Source organism: Grampus griseus (assembly GCF_964374135.1).
Source record: "Grampus griseus genome assembly, chromosome: 14".
In the NCBI taxonomy this organism is placed as follows: domain Eukaryota; kingdom Metazoa; phylum Chordata; class Mammalia; order Artiodactyla; family Delphinidae; genus Grampus; species Grampus griseus.
Window position 1 is genome coordinate 49,405,905 of NC_139008.1, and position 6,281 is coordinate 49,412,185.

Consider the following 6,281-nt stretch of genomic DNA (forward strand, 5'->3'; position numbering starts at 1 on the left):
CACAGAAGGCCTCTTTGAAGGGGAACTGAGACATGGAGGATACAAGAGGCAGCCAGTAGAGATACGGGTAAGGAGTGTCTGGCACAAAGACACAGAAGGCCCAGGTGGCTGGGAAACGTTTGGGACCCTGCATCACTTCCATGACCTAATTCTCTGTAGCATACACTGTTGGCGGTCAGCCAAGGGCCTGACACCAGCCTCCTGCATCTTTACTTCTAACACCTTGGGCCTGCAGCTTCCTTCAGAGGTCTTCTCATGGGCTCCTGGAGCCACCGTATGCACAAAAACATCAGAAGTTCATGTCTTCCGAGAGGACTGACTGATAAAGAGGCATGAAAGCCCAGCTCCGTGGTCTTGAGCAGGGAGGTGTAATTTACTCTGGAGTGTAATTTCTGCACTTCTGAGATCCCTACAGGACCAGGTGAGGTGCAGCTGTGCCTGGAGTCACACGCTTGCTTGGCTCCTTCCTCTTTCCTGACCTGCTTCTTCTCTATCCTCTCTGGTTTCTCCTGGGAGCACATTTTCAGTGAATCACTTTTACCCAAATCCTTACTGTAGGGTCTACTTCTGGGGAAGCAGCCCTAATACATTCTTCATGCTAACATGAACTCCTGAAAATACATCATGGCACATGTTGTGAATTCCTGGTATGTTTGAGTGGCCGTGGAGTTTTGGGAAAAAACACTGATGATGATGAGGAGGAGGAGGGGGAGGGGAGGGAGAGGGGGAGAGGGAGGGGAGGGGGAGGACAGGGAAGGGAGGGAGAGGAGAGGGAGGGGAGGGGGAGGAGAGGGAGGGGAGGGGGAGGAGAGGGAGGGGAGGGGAGGACAGGGAAGGGAGGGGGAGGAGAGGGAGGGGAGGAGGAGGAGGGGGATGGGAGGAGGGGGGAGGGGAAGGGTGAAGGGAGGGAAGGGGAGGGGGAGAAAGAGGATGGGTTCTGGTCCCAGCTTTTCTACTAATTGTGTAATTGTGTGACCCTAGGCAAAGTCACAACTCTGGGCTTCAGTTCCTCATCTATATAATGGGGAGGTTGAACCCATGGTAAGCTCCAGGAAACTTTTCCTAGTACAAAATAATATGCTACATATATGTGTTGGTAGGAATGATGTATTGATACACAATCACATATGTTGCATGCATCTAGAGAGATAACGGTATTATACCAAATGGGACATGGAGGGATTAGTGAGTGATGATTGTTCCAGTAAGTTGTCTACTGCTGTGAGCAGTGATGAAAAGCAGCTGGTTAAGCCCAAGGGGATGATCAAGGGAGGTTATTTCGGAGTCAGGAGGGTTGTGGTACAATCATGATGGTTCTACCTTAGACCTGAGTAAGATTGGAAGACAGTCAATGAAGGCAACACAATCAATGAAGGGAAAGATGGAGGAGCCAGAGGAGAACACACTTAAGAAACGTCTGTTCTCTGGATGGGAAAAGTGGAAGCTGAGAGCAACCAGAACAAAAGCAGCCAAATCATGATCACTACTGAGTCACTGGGCCAGGACACGCCCACTAATTCCTGCTATGCCCTGGCTTGAAAGTGTCTTTCAAAGCTTGCAAAAAGGGAAAGACTGAGAACAAGCAAAAAAGAAGCTCAACTTGACACTAGGCAAAGGAAACAACTCTTCATATAACAGGTGTTCAGAACTTCTGTTTGAACATTTCTGTAACAACCATTATGGATAGGAAAAAATAGATCTAAAATTAGCTGTGTGGTATGAGTGACATTACTGAGTCTCAGACTTCCAACTCTGTAAAATGGAGAAATTATCTGCACTTCAGAGGGATATAGTGAGATTACAGAGCAGAAGAATAGTTAGTATGGGGTGAGGAGGGGCTGGGGGAGGAAGCAGAGCCTGTAGTAAATGGTTCAGAATCAGTCTTTTTTTTGAGCCCTAGTTCCCTACCCTTTGCTGCTGTGTGACCTCGCGCTAGTCATCTAACTTCGAGTCTGGTTTCCTTTACTGGAATATGAGACTATAATTGTGAATACTTCACAGAGTTATTAAATGTTAGGCAATTCTGTCCATCTCATAATATACATGCTCAGTGTAAATCATTCTCTTTGGTCATGTCTGCCAAGCAAACATTTTTCTGAAATACATAAAAGATGTCAACAAGCACCCCATCTGGCCCTGACTGAGCTCCTTCCCCATTACGATGCCTCCTCTCTTTTTATCTCGTGGCTGGCTCTGTCCTCACTCCTCACCTGGTGACTGCTGCCTCCTTGATAAACTACCAATTTGGGGCTTGGTTTTCCAGTTTACTCTTTGAACTTTTCCTCAGAGCATAGACTCTGGCATTCACTCCCACTCAACACACAGTGGCCGTGGATAGGAGAACCCCCACACAGTGCCAGTCTGTAGCCTCAGAACACTGGAGAGGGGTACCTAACATCAGGTCCCCAGCCACTGCCTTTTCACTTCAAGTGAAAATCATGACATACTTAACTTCTCCTGTGCTTACTGCAAGCTATTTCATATAATTTGATCTTGTAAGGGAAAAAAAAAATCACATCTTTACATCCCCAGGCATTTTGTGTCCTTATCTAAAATTAGTACAGTTACTGCTCTGCTATTTTAGGAAATGCAGGACAACCCTCACCCTTCAGACCTATCAGCTTAACCAGTTGAGGTGCCTTATGCAACATGGAGGGTGTAGATTCAGCACAAAACCCTAAAGCCACCAGTCTGCTAGTTCTCCTCCATTTACTAAAATAGTTAGCAACTGTGTGATTAGGTAGGTGCAGAAGCCAGTAGAAAGGATCAACACGATATGGATGTGAAGCTGTAAAACAGTAAAAACCCCAGAAAGATGATGTCTTAGGTCAGGGTCCCTAGGAGCAGAGTCTCAGGAGGACCCAGTCAGGGAGGGAGAAATGCAGGAGAGAACAGGGGGAAAAGGTAAGCAAGGAAGTCATTTCAAGTGAAGTCTAGTCTCAGCTTGACCCCCACGAGGAGTTCTAACATGTGCGTGGCACCCCGATCAGTCTGTCATTGGCTGAAAGCTGCCTCAAGAGACAAATGAACCTATCTATGAAACAGAAGCAGAATCACGGACATAGAGAACAGACTGGTGGTTGCCAAGGGGGAGGGGGTTGGGGGAGGGATGGAGTGGAAGGTTGGGGTCAGCAGATGTAAGTTTTTATATATAGAATGGATAAACAACAAGGTCCTACTGTATAGCACAGGGAACTATATTCAATATCCTATGAATTCTTTTCCATAATGGAAAAGAATATAAAAAAGAATGTATATATATGTGTGTGTGTGTGTGTGTGTGTGTGTGTGTGTGTGTGTGTGTGTAACTGAATCACTTTGCTATACAGCAGAAATGAATACATTGTAAATCAACTATATTTCAATTAAAAAAATATTAAAATTGAAAAAGAAAGAGAGAAGGTCACACCCTACAGATATTTCTAGCTGGTGCAGCTCCTGGAAGCCACAGGCAATTCTCTAAGGAGAAGAGGGGCTGCTGGGAGCTAATAACAGCCAACACTCCCAGCAGTCGGGAGAAGGGGCCCCATACAAGTCAAGGATGGGCGCCAACGCTGGTGGCAAAAATAACAGAAACATCAGAGCAATTTCTAAAAAGCCATAGAATCTTTAAGTTCAAGGATTAGATCTTATACATGTATTAAAATCTCCAGCACTAATGTTGGTCCTTTGGTGAGATAGATACTCAGTTGTAGGTGATCAGTGCTTAAACTAAATAGCAGCTTATTGGAGATGGAGTGAACTGGAAGACTTGGGAAGGATCAAAGACGGATATCCACTGAGATGTCAGGTGTGGTGTCAGAAGTTGGGAGCTCAAGTGTCGTTTGTAATATATTGTGTCCTTGGGGACATCGATAAATCTATCAGAATATCTTCTTCATGTACCAAATGGCAACATTGAGAAATATTTCACCAGGATGGTTGAGGATTAAAATAGAGAATTTATGGGTGAAGATGTTTTGTAAGATGTAATGTGCTTTCAAAAATGAGAATAAGGTATTATTATGAATTATTGTGCATTAAATACAGAGCACTTCCAAGGCATGGATGAGTTTTAGATCAGTTTTTTTTATTTTTTATTTTTCTTATGGTACCTTGCCCCATTATAAATACTTTTACCAACACATAAGGTTATCATGGAGCTGGAAAAAGTCTAAAGTTTGATCCCTAGCCTGAAAAATATTATACCACAAACATATTTTGAAAATCAGTGCCAGTAGTTATTTTTTTAACAGCTTTATTGGACTATCATTGCTTTATATTGGTGTGTTAGTTTCTGCTGTATAAGAAAGTGAGTCAGCTATACGCATACGTATATCCCCATATCCCCTCCCTCTTGCATCTCCCTCCCACCCTCCCTATCCCACCCCTCTAGGTGGTCACAAAGCACCAAGCTGATCTCCCTGTGCTATGCAGCTGCTTCCCACTAGCTATCTATTTTACATTTGGTAGTGTATATATGTCCATGCCACTCTCTCCCTTCATCCCAGGTTACCCTTCTCCCTTCCCATGTCCTCAAGTCCATCTCTACATCTGTGTCTTTATTCCTCTCCTGTCCTTAGGTTCTTCAGAACCATTATTTTTTTTTTAGATTACATATATATGTGTCAGCATACAATATTTCTTTTTCTCTTACTGACTTACCTCACTCTGTATGACAGACTCTAGGTCCATCTACCTCAACAAAAATAACTCAGTTTCATTTCTTTTTATGGCTGAGTAATATTCCATTGTATATATGTGCCACATATTCTTTATCTATTCATCTGATAATGGACACTTAGGTTGCTTCCATGTCCTGGTTTTGGTAAATAGAGCTGCAATGAACATTGTGGTACATGACTCTTTTTGAATTATGGTTCTCTCAGGGTATATGCCAGGAGTGGGATTGTTGGGTCTTATGGTAGTTCTATTTTTAGTTTTTTAAGGAAGCTCCATACTGTTCTCCATAGTGGCTCTATCAATTTACATTCCCACCAACAGTGCAAAAGGGTTCCATTTTCTCCACACCCTCTCCACCATTTATTGTTTGTAGGTTTTTTGATGATGGCCATTCTGACCTGTGTGAGGTCACACCTCATTGTAGTTTTGATTTGCATTCTCTAATGATTAGTGATGTTAACATCCTTTCATGTGTTTGATGGCAATCTGTATATCTTCTTTGGAGAAATGTCTATTTAGGTCTTCTGCCCATTTTTGGATTCGGTTGTTTGTTTTTTGATATTGAGCTGCATGAGCTGCTTGTATAATTTGGAGATTAACCCTTTGTCAGTAGCTTTGTTTGCAAATATTTTCTCCCATTCCGAGGGCTGTCTTTTTGTCTTGTTTATGGTTTCCTTTGTTGTGCAAAACCTTTTAAGTTTCATTAGGTCCCATTTGTTTATTTTTGTTTTTATTTCCATTTCTCTAGGAGGTGGGTCAAAAAGGATCTTGCTGTGATTTCTGTCATAGAGTGTTCTGCCTATGTTTTCCTCTAAGAGTTTTATAATGTCTGGCCTTACATTTAAGTCTTTAACCCATTTTGAGTTTATTTTTGTGTAAGGTGTTAAGAAGTGTTCTAATTTCATTCTTTTACATGTAGCTGTTCAGTTTTCCCAGCACCCCTTATTGAAGAGGCTGTCTTTTCTCCATTGTATATTCTTGCCTCCTTTATCAAAGATAAGGTGACCATATGTGCATGGGTTTCTCTCTGAGCTTTCTATCCTTTTCCATTGATCTATATTTGTTTTTGTGCCAGTACCATACTGTCTTGATTACTGTAGCTTTGTAGTATAGTCTGAAGTCAGGGAGCCTGATTCCTCCAGCTCTGTTTTTCGTTCTCAATATTGCTTTGACTATGCGGGGTCTTTTGTGTTTCCATACAAATCGTGAAATTTTTTGCTCTAGTTCTGTGAAAAATGCCATTGGTAGTTTGATAGGGATTGCACTGAATCTGTAGATTGTTTTGGGTAGTATAGTCATTTTCACAATGTTGATTCTTCCAATCCAAGAACATGGTATATCTCTCCATCTGTTTGTATTATATTTAATTTTTCATCAGTGTCTTACAGTTTTCTGCATACAGAACTGCTTTTGCTGCATCCCATAGGTTTTGGGTCGTCATGTTTTCATTGTCATTTGTTTGTAGGTATATTTTGATTTCCTGTTTGATTTCTTCAATGATCTCTTGGTTATTAAGTAGTGTATTGTTTAGGGTCCATGTGTTTGTATTTTTTACAGATTTTTTCCTGTAATTGATATCTAGTCTAATAGTGTTGTGATCGGAAAACATACTTGATATG